The sequence below is a fragment of the Triticum aestivum genome, chromosome 3B (genome assembly GCF_018294505.1).
Source record: "Triticum aestivum cultivar Chinese Spring chromosome 3B, IWGSC CS RefSeq v2.1, whole genome shotgun sequence".
In the NCBI taxonomy this organism is placed as follows: domain Eukaryota; kingdom Viridiplantae; phylum Streptophyta; class Magnoliopsida; order Poales; family Poaceae; genus Triticum; species Triticum aestivum.
The window spans coordinates 163,182,484-163,203,652 of NC_057801.1; positions in this window are offsets into that span (position 1 = coordinate 163,182,484).

Sequence of the window (21,169 nt, forward strand, 5' to 3'; positions counted from 1 at the left end):
GGAGTTGCATAATCTCATAGTCGGAGGAATATGTATTTGACATGACGAAAGCAGTAGCAATAAAACTAAACAATCATTACGCTAAGCTAACAGATGGGTCTTGTCCATCACATCATTCTCGTAATGATGTGATCCCGTTCATCAAATGACAACACATGTCCATGGCTAGGAAACTTAACCATCTTTGATCAACGAGCTAGTCTAGTAGAGGCATACTAGGGACATGGTGTTTTGTCTATATATTCACACATGTATCAAGTTTCCAGTTAATACAATTCTAGCATGAATAATAAACATTCATCATGAATAATGAAATATAAAATAACAACTTTATTATTGCCTCTAGGGCATATTTCCTTCAATTGTCATCCAGGACCCTTTCCAAAGATTATTTTTAAATCCTTGACCATATCAAGTACATCATCACCAGTACGGTGGAGGCTTCTTCTGGTGGCCTGCCTCACCTTTGAAATACTTGCCTTTATTTCTTACGGGATGCCTGGTCGGAAGAATTCGACGATGTCCCAGGTACACATTCTTCTTACATTTATCCAAATATATAATGTTGGTATCATCTAAACAGTGCGTGCATGTGTGGTATCCCCTGTTTGTCTGTCCTGAAAGGTTACTGAGAGCAGTCCAATCATTAATGGTTACAAACAACAACACATGTAGGTCAAATTCCTCTTGTCTGTGCTCATCCCATGCACGTACACCTTTTTCATTCCACAACTGTAAGAGTTCTTCAAATAATGGCCTTAGTTACACATCAATGTCGTTGTCGGGTTGCTTAGGGCCTTGGATGAGCACTGGCATCATAATGAAGTTCCGCTTCATGCACAAAAAAAGATGAATGTTATAGATACATAGAGTCACAGGCCAGGTGCTATGATTGATGCTCTGCTCCCCAAAAGGATTAATGTCATCTGCACTTAGACCAAACCATACGTTCCTTGCATCATCTATAAAGTCCTCCCACTTTCTCTTGATTTTTCTCCACTGCGACCCATCAGCGGGTACTCTCAACTGCCCGTCTTTCTTAAAGTCTTCCTTGTGCCATCGCATCAATTTGGCATGCTCTTTGTTTTGTAACAAACGTTTCAACCATGGTATTCTAGGAGCATACCACATCACCTTGGAAGGAATCTTCTTCCTGAGGTGCTCGCCCTCAACATCACCAGGGTCATCGCGGCTGATCTTATAGCGCAATGCACCACATACTAGGCATGCATTCAAATCCTCGTAGGATGCAGTCATTCGGGCATGCATGTATCTTCTGCACCTCTAATCCTAGAGGGAAAATAGCCTTCTTTGCTTCGTATGTACTACCAGTAAGTTTGTTGTCCTTTGGAAGCATCTTCTTTAACATTATCAACAACTTTTCAAATCCCTTTTCAGATACACCATTCTATGCCTTCCATTGCAGCAATTCCAGTGTGGTGCCCAGCTTTTTCTTGTCATCTTCGCAATTTGGGTACAACAATTTCTTGTGATCCTCTACCATGCGCTGCAACTTCAGCCTCTCCTTTTGATTTGAGCAGTTTCTCTTTGCATCGGCAATGGCCCGACCAAGATCATCAGCTGGCTCATCTGATGCCTCTTCTTTACCTTCTTCCTGCATTGACGGCTTAGCTTCTTCCCACATTATTGTACCATCGTATACAGGGAACCCATGGCCAGGATAACTATCGTCATCCTCTTCTTCTTCATTCTCTTCCATTAGGACCCCTCTTTCTCCATGCTTGGTCCAACAGTTATAGCCGGACATGAAATCGAACTCAAACAGGTGGGCGTGAATGGTTCTTGAGTTAGAGTAATTTCGATTATTCTTATAATTAGCACATGAAGAACACATAAAACCATCCGCCCGCTTGTTTGCCTCAGCCGCAAGCGGAAAAGTATGCACGCCATTAATGAACTGGGGAGAGCATCGATCATTGTACATCCATTGCCAACTCATCTTCATTACACAACACCGAAAATACCAAATTAATACAAGTTCATACATAAAGTTCATACACACTTAATCTCATAAAACAATATACACACTATCTAGCTAAAGCATTTAAATGCAACAACAAATACGATCAAGATCGCAACTAATGTAATAATTGATCCAACAACATAATGATACCAAGCCTCACTATCAATGGAATATTTTCTAATCTTTCTAATCTTCAAGCGAATTGCATCCATCTTGATCTTATGACCATCGATGACATCGGCAACATACAACTCTAGTTTCATCTTCTCTTCTTCAATTCTTTTCAATTTTTCTTTCAAATACTCGTTTTCTTTTTCAACTAAATTTAACTTCTCGACAAGAGGGTCGGTTGCTATTTCCGGTTCACATACCTCCTAGATAAAAATATCTATGTCAACTTGATGGGCATAATTTTTCATAAACACGAAATGCAACAAACAATTATAAAAGAGAATATACCACATCTGAATCATAAACCGGACGAGGGCCGACAGGGACGGGGTATCAAAACCATGTCACTATGTATAAAAAACAACGTATGGGTAAGAAAATTATACAAGTAACTACCTAAATCACACAAACATGATTTTTAATAAAAATGATAAGAACAAGAGGCTCACCAAGGTGGTACCGGCGATGGGACGGTGCGGGTGATCGATGATGGTTAGGACGGGGATGGGAAGGCACTAAGTAAACCACACCTACATATGCAAACTAAGAAGTTAATTTGAGCTCAAATTGCATATAAATCAAATAAACTACCATCTATAAATACTCCCAAACTAAAACCCACAAATCACTATACTTATAGAGCATTGTAAGAGCTAATCTAGCAATGAGAGATGAAAGGACAAAGTTGCTAACCTTTGTGAACACTTGGATGGATGGGGTGCCTTCAAATCTTCACAAATTTTGGCAAAAATGGAGGATGAGCTCGAGCAAGAGGGGAAGAACAGAGAGAACAGGAAAGGGGAAGAACAAAGAGCTCGGGTTGGACGAAGGGTTTATATAAGAGCTCTTTAGTCCTGGTTTGTGACACAAACAGAGACTAAAGGTGTGCCTCTAGTCCCGGTTTGTGTCACGAACCGGGACTAAAGGGGCTCGTGGGGCCCTAGCCTGACACCAGCCTGCCACCACCCCTTTTGTCCCGGTTTGTGTTATGAACCGGTACTATAGGTTTAACACAATCCGGGAGTAATGATTCCCTCCCCCCTAGCCCTTGAAACCGGCACTAATGGTCACATTAGTACCGGTCTATTTCCAAACCGGGACAAATGGGGCTCACGTAAAGTCGTTTTTCTACTAGTGCAGAGCCTGACTCACTGGGAACTCAAATCGTCCATTTCCAGCGAGCCAGGCTGAGTCGGGGCAAAACCAAGATGCGGCGTAGGGCGCGGTGTAGGGGGTATTCGGTCAGAGATGGTGGGACGGGGAAATCGGCGGAGCAGGGATGTTGTGAAATATACCCTCACCACCCCCATTTACTCGCTCACCCCTGGCTCTAGGACAAGCCCTCCTTTGTTATTGGCATCGGCGATGGCAACAACTCAGATCTGCGGGTGCGACGGTGATGGCAGCGTTGGTGGCGACAACAACACTCCCCGGTAGCGGCATCTGCTTCTCCCCTTCTTCTTCGACTCCATGCAGCCATCCCCATCTCAGCTATGTCTCCCCCGACCCCGAAGCTGGTAAGTTACCCCCTCCTCCTTTAGGTCATTTGATAGGACCGTTTGGGGTTGATTGGGCCCTTGCTCACTGCATCATGGATGTCACTTACGTTGTGTATGAACAAAATAAGCTTCTAGTTCAGGCAGCAGTATTGATAGTTGTGGTTCAGGCCTAGATCCTGTTGGTCCATAAGAGAGTTGTTTGTTGGAATGACAAACCTCTCATCCGGTATGGTTCGATGTTAATACGAGATCAGGGGAGGATAGCGAGTCTGAACTACATATGCAACTGCAATGACATAGAGGCTTTGTGGATGCTTCGAATGAAAATAGCACCTTTCGCCAGGCTTGTGCAGATGTTCAGGAGCAGGGGGGCTGCTAGAAGATAGCATCCACACTATTGTGGAAGAGCAAGTAGCAATGTTCCTCCATGTTGTTGTTCATAACCAGAGGTTCAAGATTGTACACAACACCTTCAGGAGATCAATGGAGACCATCTTCGGGCACTTCAAGCAAGTGATGTATGCTATTGGGGAACTCAGAGGAGAGATGTTTGTGTCACCAACCGGTCGGACCGCTACCAACATTCGCACTAGCCCAAGATGGTATCCATACTTCAAGGTGAACACTGACAGTGTGTAGTTCATGCCTTGATATGTTGTTATTGTTCTGTTGTAGCCATAATACCATCTTGTAATGCCATTCTAGGATTGCATTGGGGCAATAGATGGTACTCGTGTCACTGCCAGAGTGTTGAGGTCACAACCTGCAGCATCTAGAGGGAGGAAGCACTACACAAGCCAGAATGTGCTTGCTAGCGTTGACTTCGACCTGAAGTTCACATATGTGCTGGCTGGGTGGGAAGGATCAACGACACATGATGTTGACATTCTCAATGACAGCATGAATCATCATGATGGCATCAACACCCCTGATGGAAAGTTCTACCTAGGAGATGCCGGCTATGCATGTTGGCCAGGTGTTCTTCCACCCCTCAGGAAAACCAAGTACCATTTGAACGAGTTCTCTGGTATGAACTATCCTAAGACTCCCCGGGAACTGTTCAATCTCACACACTCCAGCTGTCGGTGTCAAAACCGGCGGATCTCGGGTAGGGGGTCCCGAATTGTGCATCTAGGCAGATGGTAACAGGAGACAAGGGACACGATGTTTTACCCAGGTTCGGGCCCTCTTGATGGAGGTAAAACCCTACGTCCTGCTTGATTGATATTGATGATGTGGGTATTACAAGAGTAGATCTACCACGAGATCAAGGAGGCTAAACCCTAGAAGCTAGCCTATGGTATGATTGTTGTTCGTCCTATGGACTAAAACCATCCGGTTTATATAGACACCTGAGAGGGCTAGGGTTACACAGAGTCGGTTACAATGGTAGGAGATCTACATATCCATATCGCCAAGCTTGCCTTCCACGCCAAGGAAAGTCGCATCCGGACACGGGACGAAGTCTTCAATCTTGTATCTTCATAGTCTTGGAGTCCGGTCGATGATGATAGTTCGGCTATCCGGACATCCCCTAGTCCAGGACTCCCTCAGTAGCCCCTGAACCAGTCTTCAATGACGACGAGTCCGGCGCGCATATTGTCTTCGGCATTGCAAGGCGGGTTCCTCCTTCGAATAATTTATAGAAGATTGTGAACATCAGGATAGTGTCCGGCTCTGCAAAACAAATTCCACATACCACCATAGAGAGAATAATATTTACACAAGTTCAATCTGCTGATGTATTTCGTGGCGTGACGTCACACCACTACCAAGCCTTTACTCGAATTGTTTTTATTGTACCACCTCAGCGCGTTTAGCGAAGCGGTTTCCTTGGCACGTCTTGTCGAAGCAGAGATCATGTTCCCCTTATTTCGGGATTCCCATCAATACGAACGTGGGTAACCCAACCGCGCCATTGATTGCGGCGCTTGGGAGATAAGCGAGTTTTATCAGGCCGGTGGGGACGCATGGTTTCGTCCGCCCATATAAGGGGATAAAGATCCAACCCTTTTACCTACGCCTTCTTCCTCCTTTGCTTATCCATCTCCGCGAACTCGAGCTCCAGCGCCCAAGTCCGCACATCTCACCTCAACCTTCTCCAACTATGTCCGGAGCGGGAGGAAAATGGATGGCCTCCTCCGTTACGGAGGAGCACATCAAGAAGCTGCGCAGCATTGGATATCTGTCCAGCGACATCGCGCACTGGCTCCCCGACGAGGGGGAGCTCGTCCCCACCCCCAGGCCCCATGAGAGGGTAGTATTCCTTTCCCATTTCCTCCGTGGACTGGGCTTCCCACTCCATCCCTTTGTCCGGGGGCTCATGTTCTACTACGGCTTGGATTTCCATGATCTGGCCCCGAATTTCATCCTCAACATCTCGGCGTTTATCGTCGTGTGTGAGGCCTTCCTCTGCATCCAGCCCCACTTCGGCTTGTGGCTCAAGACCTTCAGTGTCAAGCCGAAGGTTATGAAGGGCAACCAAGCGGAGTGCGGAGGCGCCATGGTGGGCAAGATGCCCAATGTTACTTGGCTCGAGGGTACCTTCGTGGAAACCATTAAGGGGTGGAAATCGGGGTGGTTCTACATCACCGAGCCGCGTGACCCTGAATGGGCAGCGGCCCCCGAATTCAGATCTGGCATCCCCATACGGCTCACCTCCTGGAAAGAGAGTGGCCGAACATGGGGTAATTCGGAGGAGCTGACCGGACTTGAAGCCTGCATCCAAAAGCTAGTGAACAAGAAGCTCAAGCTTGTCAACATAGTCCAGGTCGCCGGATTCTCCCGTGCCAACAACGGGACTTCAATATGTGGGAGTTCGATCCGGTGCAGCACCAGACTTTGAGCGGGCTCTTCGACACTTCGTACGAAGAGGCCTGGAGGGTGCTTTTTAAGGGCGCTGAGGCTCCCGCATCCGTTATCGAAGATCGCGGGTTTAGCTCGCAGCGTCCGGCTAGCGAGCTAAGCGATTTTACCCTTTACGGGACACTTATTTTCCATAGTTTGACTCTATGTGGGATCTAAACTCCCTCTCCTTTCACAGGACTGGCTGAAGAAGGCCGAGCAGACTAACTGTCCGGCCCCTTTGCCAGAAGACCCGGCGGACGCCCACTTAACGGGGCTGCTGGTTCCGGCACCCCACATGGTGCCGGAGAAGAAGGCCAAGAAGAAGGCCACGGGCACTCGAAAGAGTTCCCGTTTTCAGGTGTCATCAGACGATGACTCCGAGGCGGACTCCTCCCACGAAGGCGAGGAGGACAAGAAAGAGGCCTCTCCCCCAGCGGGGGGAGGGAAGAAAAGGAAGGCCTCCCCAACGAGGGAGGCCGAAGGGTCCAAGAAGGGAAGGACTCTCCCCCCGGACTGCTCTGCCAACGTCGGTGACGACGACGAGGATCGGCCTCCAAGGGCCAAGCCCCTGGCGAGATCGTAAGTATCCGGACTCCCGAATAACTTCATGATTTTTCTTTTCGCCACATGGTGTCATTCTAATGCCGCATACAACCCTGCAGTCTGCCCAAGGATGATCTTCCCGCTTCATCGAGCGGGTCCTTGGGTGCGTCGGATATGGATTCCCTTCCAACTGCCTCCACCCCCCGTGATGCGGACGATGCCGAGGTGGGATCCCGGGAAGGGACCCGCCAGGAGGAGGAGGCCCTGGAGGTGCCGCAGGGCAACCTCCCGGACTTTGCACCGGACTCTGCACCGGAACCTGTAGTGGCTCCGGAGTCCGGCGGGCGGCCCCTTCGTAAGAAGGGCAAGACCGTGACGCCGGCGGCCTCCGTCCAACCGGAGGCGCCGGATAGCTTGCTGGAGGCGCTCAACAACGCTTCCATCGAAGAGGAACACCGCACCGTCATGAGTGCGGTGATTCAGAAGGTTCAGCTCGCCAAGAGTGGGCTGACCGAAGCCTGCAGCAGCCTTTTAACAGGCTTTGAGGTAAGAATTTTGATATATGTAAAATAGTACTGCATAGACAGTAGCCCTTGATGCTTGGTTTGGTGTTCGGAAAGAAAAGCCGGACTGAGGATCTAAAAAGATATACGCAGGAGTCATAAAAAATATGTCAATATGGGATTGCAGGCTGTGCTGCTGACCTCTGCCGCACTGACTGCGGAGGTCAATACTTTGAAGCAAAGACTCGAGCGGTCCGAGAACGAGCTCGGCCGTGCTAAGAAGCAGCTCGAGGACAAGGAAGGTGAGTAACACCTTATTAAAATTGTACCTTATAGAAAAGGATTTGGTTGCAAGAAGAATGACAAGGATAACGTGGGTATTGCAGGGGCCACGGACGAGGTGGCGACCCTGAAGGAGGCGGTGTCCGCGGCCGAATGTAATGCAGCCGCGGAGCGCACCGAGCGAGAGAAGCAGGAGGCGCGGGTGGCGGAGGTACAGCAAGAGCTCCAGGCTCTCATGGAAAAACATGAGAGTTTGGAGCGCGACTCGAAGACTCGAGAGTCCGAGCTTGCATCGGCTCTTGAGAGTGCCAAAGCCGCTAAGGCCGAAGTCTACAAGGCCCTCCAGGAAATCGAGGCGTTAAAGAAATAGCGGCGGGTAAGGCATTTTTCATGCAAAGTAAGCATGTGAGTGTGAATTACCTATCACTTACCCGAATTCGGAGCTCTCCAGGAGCGTTCGCAAATCTGCCCCGCAACGTGTCTGATGCTGCTACTTTCTATAGGGCCGAGGAAGGGAGCTCGATGGAGAAGGTCTTCTGGTCTCAGTATGCTGAGGCCGGACATCCGGTGCCCCTTAGCGACCAGCTGAAGCAGCTGGTCGAGCTCCACAAGGTGGCCAAACAGGCCATGAAGGGCCTCATAGTTCGGCTGTGGCCCAAGGAGGCCATGCCTGGGAGCTACTTTGGCCTGGTGCGGCGGTTGGTGGATGCGTGTCCATGGGTTGAAGTCATCAAGCACTCCGCCTGTATTGAAGGTGCCCGTCGGGCCCTTGCCCGCGCAAAGGTGCAATGGGGCAAGATGGATGCTGAGAAGCTTGTGACGGACGCACCACCGCCAGGCAAGGAGTATCGCACGCCCAAGATGTATTATAAGAGTGTCCTGAAGGGTGCCCGCATTATTGTGGGTGAGTGCTCCAAAGATGTAATATTTGAGTAGACTCGCATTTTGTTATCCTGTGCGCTGAAAACTTTGTTCATATGCGCTAAGCAATGCTTGTTAATTTAAAATATTACCTTCTGTGCGGCCGTTTATCAAATCTGAGAGATGGCAAGTCGTCGGCTTCAGCCCCCATGCCACGAGTGCTGGGGTGTTCGGGATAAATTTGAGCACTCTTGTTCCCATTTTTGGGTCCATCTAGGGAGGCGCTCAATACAACGAACAAGGCAACCAGACTTATAATGCTTGAACACTATCACTTAGCCATAGAATTCTATAATTTTAAATTTCGGCGAAGCCCCTAGTGTTCGGAAGGCCTAATTTGGGGAGCTATCCACGCCTGGGCCGGACAAAGCCGGTTCCTCGCTCTAAGCGGCATAAGTCTTTAGGGACTCGAAAAAAACCTCTCGAACAGCGACCGGCTCTCGCCTCATCGTGACGGTCAGTTTTAGCTTTCTCCACTGAGGCGCTCGCCCAGCTCAACTGGGGCGCAATCGCAGTGGTTCTCCCAGTGCTACCTTAGCCGATACAATGGAACGTAAGGTACCAAAACATGGGAGCCGGGCAAACCCAACTATTGACCCAAGACATGATTCGAAGCCGATGCATATAATGCTATAAGTTCGGGGTGCCGCACTTGTGAAAGTGTTCGGACTTATCACACCATGATGTGGGAAACATAAGCCCCTGGTGTATTTAGCCGTACCAAAGTGTACGGATGCAACATGTCATAAATGAACATATGTATAAGAAAGAAATGCAATTATAAGCAAAAAGGTGCTACATTGTTTATTCAAGAAATACTGCTGTGAATGCAGAACGATACAAATAGTGCGATAAGCAAGGGATGAGACTGTTAAACATGTCCCCCTCCAGGGGTAGGCTGCGGAATGTTGTATAAAACAGATTTAATGCTCGTAATGGAGACCACCTGGATATTCGTCGTAGCCTTTCTCCTTCCTTGGCTGTTGCATCATGAGTTCGGCAGGTCTACTGCCGGACAGGGCCTCTGATGAACGGAGTCCTGTGGGTAAAAAAAAGAAAAAGAGAAAAAAAAGAACGACACACTTGAGAGCCCCTGGTGTGGTTAAGCCGCATTCTGGGCCTATCATGGTCGTGCCCCTCCCCCTATGACCATGGTATCTCCAGAGCGTAATGATGTACGCGAAGGACCAATCTTGCAATTTTGCAGGGGTTGGGGTTGGGGCCGCATTCTACGCGTGCTCGGAACGTGCCAGGTGGTCTTGTTGTAGGTTACTCCGGGCGCGTTTAGCTGTGTCCGGTCGCTTAACGGCCAGACTCGAGAATTGCCTTAAAAGGCTGCACTGTACTTCTGCCGCGAGAGCCGCTGTATGTTCCTTCGTTCGGAGAGAGCGTTCGGTGTTTCCGTTGACCGTGATGACTCCTCGAGGGCCTGGCATCTTGAGCTTGAGGTATGCGTAGTGCGGCACCGCATTGAACTTTGCAAACGCGATACGTCCGAGCAGAGCATGATAGCCGCTGCGGAACGAAACTATGTCGAAGATTAACTCCTCGCTTCGGAAGTTATCCGGGGATCCAAAGACCACTTCCAGTGTAACTGAGCCTGTACAATTGGCCTCTACACCTGGTATGACGCCTTTAAAGGTCGTCTTTGTAGGTTTAATCCTTGAGGGGTCTATGCCCATTTTGCGCACTGCATCCTGATAAAGCAGGTTCAGGCTGCTGCCGCCGTCCATCAGGACTCTGGTGAGGTGAAATCCATCGACGATTGGGTCTAAAACCAATGCGGTGAATCCGCCGTGGCGGATGCTGGTGGGGTGGTCCCTTCGATCAAAAGTGATCGGGCAGGAGGACCATGGGTTGAACTTCGGGGCGACTGGCTCCATCGCGTATACATCCCTGAGTGCATGCTTCCACTCCCTTTTGGGTATGTGGGTTGCGTATATCATGTTCACTGTCCGCACTTGTGGGGGGAAACCCTTTTGTCCTCTATTGTTCGGCGGTCGGGTCTCTTCCTCGTCATCGCTATGCAGCCCCTTGTCGTTGTTTTCGGCAATTAGCTTGCCTGCCTGCTTGAATACCCAACAGTCCCTGTTGGTGTGGTTAGTTGGCTTTTTGGGGGTGCCGTGTATCTAGCACGAGCGATGGAGTATTCGGTCCAAATTGGACGGACCCGGAGTAGTTCTTTTGAATGCCTTTTTCCGCTGACCGGGTTTAGAGCCTCTGAATCCGGCATTGACTGCCGTATCCTCACTATTGTCGCCATTAATGCGGTGTTTGTTCTTGTTACGACGCGACCTGCCATTGCGGTCCTTGATATCCGGACTGTCAGAATTTTTGCTGAGGTTGTTGCTGCGGGCTAGCCAGCTGTCCTCTCCCGCGCAGAAGCGGGTCATGAGTGATGTGAGGGCTGCCATGGATTTCGGCTTTTCCTGTCCCAGGTTCCGGGCAAGCCACTCGTCGCGGATGCTATGTTTGAAGGCCGCGAGGGCCTCCGCATCCGGACAGTCGACGATTTGATTTTTCTTAGTTAAGAACCATGTCCAAAATTGTCTGGCCGATTTGTCTGGCTGTTGAATTATATGGCTTAGGTCGTCGGCGTCTGGTGGTCGCACATACGTGCCCTGGAAGTTATCAAGGAATGCGGCTTCCAGGTCCTCCCAACTCCCAATTGATTCTGCTGGCAAGCTGTTAAGCCAATGCCGAGCTGGTCCTTTAAGCTTGAGTGGGAGGTATTTGATGGCGTGAACATCATCACTGCGGGCCATGTGGATATGAAGAAGATAGTCTTCGATCCAAACCGCGGGGTCTGTTGTGCCATCATAAGATTCAATATTCACGGGTTTAAACCCTTCAGGGATTTGATGATCCATTACTTCATCTGTGAAGCATAGTGGGTGTGCGGCGCCTCTGTATTGGGCTATATCACGACGAAGCTCAAAAGAGCTTTGTCTACTGTGTTCGGCCCGGCCGGACTTGCTGTGTCCGGCGCGACGGTTGTCGTCACGTATCATGGGGCGCCCACGCGATCTGTAGATCGATCTCGATTGTCTTGCCTTGTCCTCCAATATATCTCGCAAGTCCAGAGCGTTCCCCTGTGGCCTTGTGCTTTTCGAGCGATGCCGGGGTACGGTTCTAGTGGAGGGCCTAGAGGCCTCCCTGTCGCGGCCACGGGGTGGTCGGTCAGCCGTATTGTCCACTGGTGATGCAGGTTCATATGTCTCCTCCTCTAATCGGGGGAGCAGCTTGCGTTTAGGGTAGCTTTTGGAGGGGCGTTCGAGCTCATGCTCTTCAGCCGCAAGGACTTCAGTCCATCTGTCGGCTACCAGATCTTGATCGGTTCTAAGCTGTTGCTGCTTTTTCTTGAGGCTGTTTGCCGTGGCCATAAGCCTGCGTTTAAAACGCTCTTGTTTGACGGGATCCTCAAGCACGACGAATTCGTCGTCGTCGAGGCTTGCCTCGTCTCCGGAGGGAGGCATGTAATCCTCTACCTCTTCGTCTGCCGCTCTCTCATGAGGGCTGGCATCTCCGTCCTCCTGTGCTGAATCTTGCTGGAGGGGGTTGTCTTCGGCACTGTCTGGGGTGTTATTATCTCCGGTGCCGGAATCTCCATTCTTGCTGTGGCGGGATTTAGAGCGGCCCCGCTGACGCCGACGCTTGGGCTGTTTCTTGGAGGGGTCATCCTCCGCTGTTCCTTCGTCATTCCCATCCTTTGGGATATCCACCATATATATGTCGTATGATGAGGTGGCTTTCCAGTGCCCAGTAGGCGCTTGTTCTTGGTCGTCTCCGGCATTGTCGTCCATACCGTCGATGTCTTTGGAGTCGAAGTCTAGCATGTCAGTTAGATCGTCGACAGTGGCTACTAAGTGGGTGGTGGGTGGGCTTTGAATTTCTTCGTCGTATGCATCCCAACCGTCCTGACCGCAGTCCGGCCAGGGCTCTCCTGATAACAAGAGATACTTTAGCGAACTCAAGATGTCGCTGAAAGGTGAGTGTTGAAAGATGTGCGCAGTGGTGAACTCCATGATCGGCGCCCAATCGGATTAGATTGGAGGGGGCGCGGGAGGTTCGGAGTCCGGCGAGGAGTCCGGCACCTCGGACTCACGAGCTTCACGAGGGACAAGGTTAGTATTCGGCTCCATCGCCGTAGAGGTTGCAGCCCCCGAGGCGGTGTCTAGCCACCCGTCCTCGATCTGCGTAGCCGGCTCCAAATTGAGGGTCGGAGCGGACTCGTGTGTGGCCTCCAGGGCATTGTCCGGCTGTAGAGCTAAATCATGCCCATCGTGACAGTGTGGCACGGTCGGCTGTGGCTCGAGTCCATCGAAGATCAAGTCCCCGCGGATGTCAGCCGTGAAGTTCAAACTTCCAAATCTGACCTAACGGCCAGGGGCGTAGCTTTCGATCTGCTCCAGATGGCCAAGCGAATTGGCCTGCAGTGCAAAGCCGCCGAATACGAAGATCTGTCCGGGGAGAAAAGTCTCACCCTGGACTGCGTTGTTGTTGATGATCGAAGAAGCCATCGAGCCTATCGGTGACGACACAGAGGAACTCTCAATGAAAGCACCAATGTCGGTGTCAAAAATGGCGGATCTCGGGTAGGGGGTCCCGAACTGTGCGTCTAGGCGGATGGTAACAGGAGACAAGGGATACGATGTTTTACCCAGGTTCGGGCCCTCTTGATGGAGGTAAAACCCTACGTCCTGCTTGATTGATATTGATGATGTGGGTATTGTTGGGGAACGTAGTAATTTCAAAAAAATTCCTACGTACACGCAAGATCATGGTGATGACATAGCAACGAGAGGGGAGAGTGTTGTCCACGTACCCTTGTAGACCGTGAGCGGAAGCGTTATGACAACGCGGTTGATGTAGTCGTACGTCTTCACGATCCGACTGATCCAAGTACCGAACGTACGGCACCTCCGAGTTCAGCACACGTTCAGCTCGATGACTTCCCCCGGGCTTCAATCCAGCGAAGTGTCGGGGATGAGTTCCGTCAGCATGACGGCGTGGTGACGATGATGATGTTCTACCGGCGCAGGGCTTCCCCTAAACTCCGCGATGATATGACCGAGGTGGAATATGGTGGTGGGGGCACCGCACACGGCTAAGGAACGATCCGTAGATCAACTTGTTGTTATTGTTGTCCCTAGAGGTGCCCCCTGCCCCCGTATATAAAGGAGCAAAGGGGGGAGGAGGCCGGCCCTAGGAGGGGGCGCGCCAAGGGGAGTCCTACTGACACTTCTTCCTTGTTGGAGTAGGAGAAGGGGGGAAAGAGGAGGAGAGGAGGAAGGAAAGGGGGGCCGCACCCCTTGTCCAATTCGGACCAGAGGGGGGCTGCGCGCCTCCTTCCTTTTGGCCTCTCTCCTCTATTCCCGTATGGCCCAATAAGGCTCATATACTCCCCGGCGAATTCCCGTAACTCTCCAGTACTCCGAAAAATACCCGAATCACTCGGAACCTTTCCGAACTCCGAATATAGTCGTCCAATATATCGATCTTTACGTCTCGACCATTTTGAGACTCCTCGTCATGTCCCCGATCTCATCCGGGACTCCGAACTCCTTCAGTACATCAAAACTCATAAACTCATAATATAACTGTCATCGTAACGTTAAGCATGCGGACCCTACGGGTTCGAGAACTATGTAGACATGACCTAGAACTATTCTCGGTCAATAACCAATAGCGGAACCTGGATGCTCATATTGGCTCCTACATATTCTACGAAGATCTTTATCGGTCAAACCGCATAATAGCATACGTTGTTCCCTTTGTCATCGGTATGTTACTTGCCCGAGATTTGATCGTCGGTATCCAATACCTAGTCCAATATCGTTACTGGAAAGTCTCTTTACTCGTTACGTAATGCATCATTCTGTAACTAACTCATTAGCTACATTGCTTGCAAGGCTTATAGTGATGTGCATTACCGAAAGGGCCCAGAGATACCTCTCCGACAATCGGAGTGACAAAACCTAATCTCGAAATACGCCAACCCAACATGTACCTTCGGAGACACCTGTAGTACTCCTTTATAATCACCCAGTTACGTTGTGACGTTTGGTAGCACCCAAAGTGTTCCTCCGATAAACGGGAGTTGCATAATCTCATAGTTACAGGAACGTGTATAAGTCATGAAGAAAGCAATAGCAACATACTAAACGATCAAGTGCTAGGCTAACAGAATGGGTCATGTCAATCACATCATTCTCCTAATGATGCGATCCCATTAATCAAATGACAACACATGTCTATGGTTAGGAAACATAACCATCTTTGATTAATGAGCTAGTCAAGTAGAGGCATACTAGTGACTATATGTTTGTCTACGTATTCACACATGTATCATGTTTCCGGTTAATACAATTCTAGCATGAATAATAAACATTTATCATGAAATAAGGAAATAAATAATAACTTTATTATTGCCTCTAGGGCATATTTCCTTCAGTCTCCCACTTGCACTAGAGTCAATAATCTAGTTCACATCGCTATGTGATTTAACACCAATATTCACATCTGCATGTGATTAATACCCATAGTTCACATCATCATGTGATCAACACCCAAAGGGTTTACTAGAGTCAATAATCTAGTTCACATCGCTATGTGATTAACACCCAAAAGAGTACTAAGGTATGATCATGTTTTGCTCGTGAGAGAAGCTTAGTCAACGGGTCTGTCATATTCAGAGCCATATGTATTTCGCAAATATTCTATGTCCATAATGCTCTGCACGGAGCTACTCTAGCTAATTGCTCTCACTTTTAATATGTATCTAGATGGAGACTTAGAGTCATCTGGATTGGTGTAAAAGCTTGCATCGTTGTAACTTTTATGACGGGCTCTTTTATCACCTCCATAATCGAGGTCTTGCTTTGAAAAACTCTTATTCAAGTATCCTTTCATGCTATCCAGAATTTCCATATCATTTCCAATTAACAATATGTCATCCACATATAATATTAGAAATGCTACAGAGCTCCCACTCACTTTCTTGTAAATACAGGCTTCTTCAAAAGTCTGTATATAACCATATGCTTTGATCAACTCATCAAAGCATATATTCCAACTCTGAGATGCTTGCACCAGTCCATAGATGGATCGCTGGAGCTTGCACAATTTGTTAGCACCTTTAGGATTGACAAAACCTTCTGGTTGCATCATATACAACTCTTCTTTAAGAAAACCATTAAAGAATGCGGTTTTGTTTATCCATTTGCCAGATTTCATAAAATGCGGCAATTGCTAACATGATTCAGATAGACTTAAGCATAGATACGAGTGAAAAACTCTTATCGTAGTCAACACCTTGAACTTGTCGAAAACCTTTTGCGACAATTCTAGCTTTGTAGATAGTAACACTATCAGCGTCCGTCTTCCTCTTGAAGATCCATTTAATCTCAATGTCTCGCCGATCATTGGGCAAGTCAATCAAAGTCCATACTTTGTTTTCATACATGGATCTTATCTCAGATCTCATGGCCTCAAGCCATTTTGCGGAATCTGGGCTAATCATCGCTTCCTCATAGTTCGTAGGTTCATCATGGTCTAGTAACATGACTTCCAAAACATGATTACCGTACCACTCTGGTGCGGATCTTACTCTGGAAGACCTACGAGGTTTGGTAGCAACTTGATCTGAAGTTTCATGATCATCATCATTAACTTCCTCACTAATTGGTGTAGGAATCACTGGAACTGATTTCTGTGATGAACTACTTTCCAATAAGGGAGAAGGTACAACTACCTCATCAAGTTCTACTTTCCCCCCACTCACTTCTTTCGAGAGAAACTTCTTCTCTAGAAAGGATCCATCTTAGCAACGAATAATTTGCCTTCGGATCTGTGATAGAAGGTGTACCCAACAGTTTCCTTTGGGTATTCTATGAAGATGCACTTCTCCGATTTGGGTTCGAGCTTATCAAGTTGAAACTTTTTCACATAAGCATCGCAACTCCAAACTTTAAGAAATGACAACTTAGGTTTACTGCTAAACCATAGTTCATACCGTGTCGTCTCAACAGATTTAGATGGTGCCCTATTAAACGTGAATGCAGCTACCTCTAATGCATAACCCCAAAACGATAGTGGTAAATCGGTAAGAGACATCATAGATTGCACTATATCCAATAAAGTACTTGTTATGACGTCCGGACACACCATTAAGCTGTGGTGTTCCAGGTGGCATGAGTTTGTGAAACTATTCCACATTGTTTTAATTGAAGACCAAACTCGTAACTCAAATATTTGTCTCCGCGATCAAATTGCAGAAACTTAATTTTCTTGTTACGATGATTTTTCCACTTCACTCTGAAATTCTTTGAACCTTTCAACTATTTCAGACTTATGTTTCATCAAGTAGATATACCCATATCTGCTCAAATCATCTTGTGAAGGTCAGAAAATAATGATACTTGCCACGAGCATCAACACTCATTGGATTGCATACATCAGTATGTATTATTTCCAATAAGTCAGTAGCTTGTTCCATTGTTCCGGAGAACGGAGTTTTAGTCATCTCGCCCAAAAGGCACGGTTCGCAAGCATCAAATGATTCATAACCAAGTGATTCTGAAAATCCATCTTTATGGAGTTTCTTCATGCACTTTACACCGATATGACCCAAACGGCAGTGCCACAAATAAGTTGCACTATCATTATTAACTTTGCGTCTTTTGGCATCAATATTATGAATATGTGTATCACTACGATCGAGATCCAACAAACTATTTTCATTGGGTGTATAACCATCGAAGGTCTTATTCATGTAAATAGAACAACAATTATTCTTTGACTTTAAATCAATAACCGTATTGCAATAAACATGATCAAATCATATTCATGCTCAACGCAAACGCCAAATAACATTTATTTAGGTTTAACACTAATCCCGAAAGTATAGGGAGTGTGCGATGATGACCATATCAATCTTGGAACTACTTCCAACACTCATCGTCACTTCCCCTTCAACTAGTCTCTGTTTATTCTGTAACTCCTGTTTCGAGTTACTAATCTTAGCAACCGAACAAGTATCAAATACTCAGGGGCTACTATAAACACTAGTAAGGCACACATCAATAACCTGTATATCAAATATACCCTTGTTCACTTTGCCATCCTTCTTATCCACCAAATATTCAGGGCATTTCCGCTTCCAGTGACCATTTCCTTTGAAGTGTAAGCACTCAGTTTCAGGCTTTGGTTTAGTTTTGTGCTTCTTCGTGGGAGTGACAACTTGCTTGTCATTCTTCTTGAAGTTCCCCTTTCTTTCCCTTTGCCCTTTTCTTGAAACTAGTGGTCTTGTCAATCATCAACACTTGATGATCTTTCTTGATTTCTACCTTCGTTGATTTCAACATCACGAAGAGCTCGGGAATCGTTTTTGTCATCCCTTGCATACTATAGTTCATCTCGAAGTTCTAGTAACTTAGTGATGGTGACTAGAGAATTCTGTCAATCACTATCTTATCTGGAAGATTAACTCCCACTTGATTCAAGCGATTGAAGTATCCAGACAATCTGAGCACATGCTCACTAGTTGAGCGATTCTCCTCCATCTTTTAGCTATAGAACTTGTTGGAGACTTCATATCTCTGAACTCGGGTATTTGCTTGAAATATTAACTTCAATTCCTGGAACATCTCATATGGTCCATGATGTTCAAAACATCTTTGAAGTCCCGATTCTAAGCCATAAAGCATGGTGCACAAAACTATCAAGTAGTCATCATATTGAGCTAGCCAAACGTTCATAACGTCTGCATCTGCTCCTGCAATAGGCCTGTCACCTAGCAGTGCATTAAGGACATAATTCTTCTGTGCAGCAATGAGGATAAACCTCAGATCGCGGATCCAATCCGCATCATTGCTACTAACATTTTTCAACACAATTTTCTCTAGGAACATATCAAAATAAACATATGAAAGCAACAACGCAAGCTATTGATCTTACAACATAATTTGCAAAATACTACCAGGACTAAGTTCATGATAAATTTAAGTTCAATTAATCATATTACTTAAGAACTCCCACTTATACAGACATCTCTCTAGTCATCTAAGTGATCACGTGATCCAAATCAACTAAACCATAACCGATCATCACGTGAGATGGAGTAGTTTTCAATGGTGAACATCACTATGTTGATCATATCTACTATATGATTCACGCTCGACCTTTCGGTCTCCGTGCTCCGAGGCCATATCTGCATATGCTAGGCTCGTCAAGTTTAACCTGAGTATTCTGCATGTGCAAAACTGGCTTGAACCCGTTGTAGATGGACGTAGAGCTTATCACACCCGATCATCATGTGGTGTCTGGGCACGACGAACTTTGGCAATGGTGCATACTCAGGGAGAACACTTCTTGATTATTAAGTGAGAGATCATCTTAAAATGCTACCGTCAATCAAAGCAAGATAAGATGCATAAAGGATAAACATCACATGCAATCAATATAAGTGATATGATATGGCCATCATCATCTTGTGCTTGTGATCTCCATCTTTGAAGCACCGTCGTGATCACCATCGTCACCGGCGCGACACCTTGATCTCCATCATAGTATCGTTGTTGTTACGCCGTCTATTGCTTCTACGACTATCGCTACCGCTTAGTGATAAAGTAAAGCAATTACAGGGCGTTTGCATTTCATACAATAAAGCGACAACCATATTGCTCCTGCCAGTTGCCGATAACTTCGGTTACAAAACATGATCGTCTCATACAATAAAATATAGCATCACGTCTTGACCATATCACATCACAACATGCCCTGCAAAAACAAGTTAGACGTCCTCTACTTTGTTGTTGCAAATTTTACGTGGCTGCTACGGGCTTAGCAAGAACCTTCTTACCTACGCATCAAAAACCACAATGATAGTTCGTCAAGTTGGTGTTGTTTTAACCTTCGCAAGGACCGGGCGTAGCCACACTCGATTCAGCTAAAGTGAGAGAGACAGACACCCGCCAGCCACCTTTAAGCACAAGTGCTCGTAATGGTGAAACCAGTCTCGCGTAAGCGTACGCGTAATGTCGGTCCGGGCCGCTTCATCTCACAATACCGCCGAACCAAAGTATGACATGCTGGTAAGCAGTATGACTTGTATCGCCCACAACTCTCTTGTGTTCTACTCATGCATATAACATCAACGCATAAAACCTAGGCTCGGATGCCACTGTTGGGGAACGTAGTAATTTCAAAAAAATTCCTACGTACACGCAAGATCATGGTGATGACATAGCAACGAGAGGGGAGAGTGTTGTCCACGTACCCTCGTAGACCGTAAGCGGAAGCGTTATGACAACGCGGTTGATGTAGTCGTACGTCTTCACGATCGGACCGATCCAAGTACCGAACGTACGGCACCTTCGAGTTCAGCACACGTTCAGCTCGATGACTTCCCCCGGGCTTCAATCCAGTGAAGTGTCGGGGATGAGTTCCGTCAGCACGACGGCGTGGTGACGATGATGATGTTTTACCGGCGCAGGGCTTCGCCTAAACTCCGCGACGATATGACCGAGGTGGAATATGGTGGAGGGGGGCACCGCACACGGCTAAGGAACGATCCGTAGATCAACTTGTTGTTGTTGTCCCTAGAGGTGCCCCCCTGCCCCCGTATATAAAGGAGCAAAGGGGGGAGGAGGCCGGCCCTAGGAGGGGGCGCGCCAAGGGGGGCCGTACCCCTTGTCCAATTCGGACCAGAGGGGGGCTGCGCGCCTCCTTCCTTTCGGCCTCTCTCCTCTATTCCCGTATGGCCCAATAAGGCCCATATACTCCCCGGCGAATTCCCGTAACTCTCCGGTACTCCAAAAAATACCCGAATCACTCGGAACCTTTCCGAACTCCGAATATAGTCGTTCAATATATCGATCTTTACGTCTCGACCATTTTGAGACTCCTCGTCATGTCCCCGATCTCATCCGGGACTCCGAACTCCTTCGGTACATCAAAATTCATAAACTCATAATATAACTGTCATCGTAACGTTAAGCGTGCGGATCCTACGGGTTCGAGAACTATGTAGACATGACCTAGAACTATTCTCGGTCAATAACCAATAGCGGAACCTGGATGCTCATATTGGCTCCTACATATTCTACGAAGATCTTTATCGGTCAAACCGCATAACAGCATACGTTGTTCCCTTTGTCATCGGTATGTTACTTGCCCGAGATTCGATCGTCGGTATCCAATACCTAGTTCAATCTCGTTACTGGCAAGTCTCTTTACTCGTTACGTAATGCATCATTCCGTAACTAACTCATTAGCGACATTGCTTGCAAGGCTTATAGTGATGTGCATTACCGAAAGGGCCCAGAGATACCTCTCCGACAATCGGAGTGACAAAACCTAATCTCGAAATACACCAACCCAACATGTACCTTCGGAGACACCTGTAGTACTCCTTTATA